The sequence below is a fragment of the Arachis duranensis genome, chromosome 5, assembly GCF_000817695.3.
Source record: "Arachis duranensis cultivar V14167 chromosome 5, aradu.V14167.gnm2.J7QH, whole genome shotgun sequence".
Taxonomy (NCBI): Eukaryota; Viridiplantae; Streptophyta; class Magnoliopsida; order Fabales; family Fabaceae; genus Arachis; species Arachis duranensis.
In genome coordinates, this window is record NC_029776.3 from 25,529,204 (window position 1) to 25,530,042 (window position 839).

Below are 839 nucleotides of genomic sequence, written 5' to 3' on the forward strand. Positions count from 1 at the left end.
CTCGTGCCCCAGGCACAACACTAGCACAGTTCTGGCATAACTCTCTGGAAAATGGCTGGGTATTGGGTGCAGCACCATCGGCGTGCCCGCGCACATCACGCGCACGCGTGGATGGCGCTTTCTGGAAGAACGACGCGTACGCGCCAAGTGCGCCCACGCGCAAGGGGTCATTCTGCTAAAAAATTTCTAAGTTAAAAGCTGCAGAATTCACCAATTTAAAACCCCAATCTTCCAACGGACATAACTTCCTCATTTTAAATCGTTTTTCACCCGTTCTTCGAACGGCACGGACATCCCGGATCCAATTTCATTTCTAAAAAGATTTGGTACAAAACAGAGATCCGTAGTCCAAGTTATGTCCCGCCAAAGTATGCCCAAAAACCATGTTTTTCATTAAAACCACAAAGTGCCATTTTCAAAACAAGCCATTTCTAATTCTTTTCAAAATCAATCAAAACATGCCATTTTCATCCCTTTCCTTTGAAATCAATCAAAATACATCAATTTCAACATCAAGCCTTCTCAACTCACACATTGACACTTTATCACAAATTACAAAATCACTATCTCATCATTTTAACCCACTTCACCCGAGTGGCTCAAACTAAAACATATTGACATATCATATACTCTTCCTCATGCCAATTCTCAACAACACCAATTCCAATAAATCATTATTGCACACAATCAATATCATACTCACCATTAACATGGTCCAACACACAATTCAACCATAACCAATCATCAAGCATATATCACAACATGCATATTTATCATACATCATACCACCAAGGCATCAATAATCATCATCACATATATGACCACATCATATATATCAA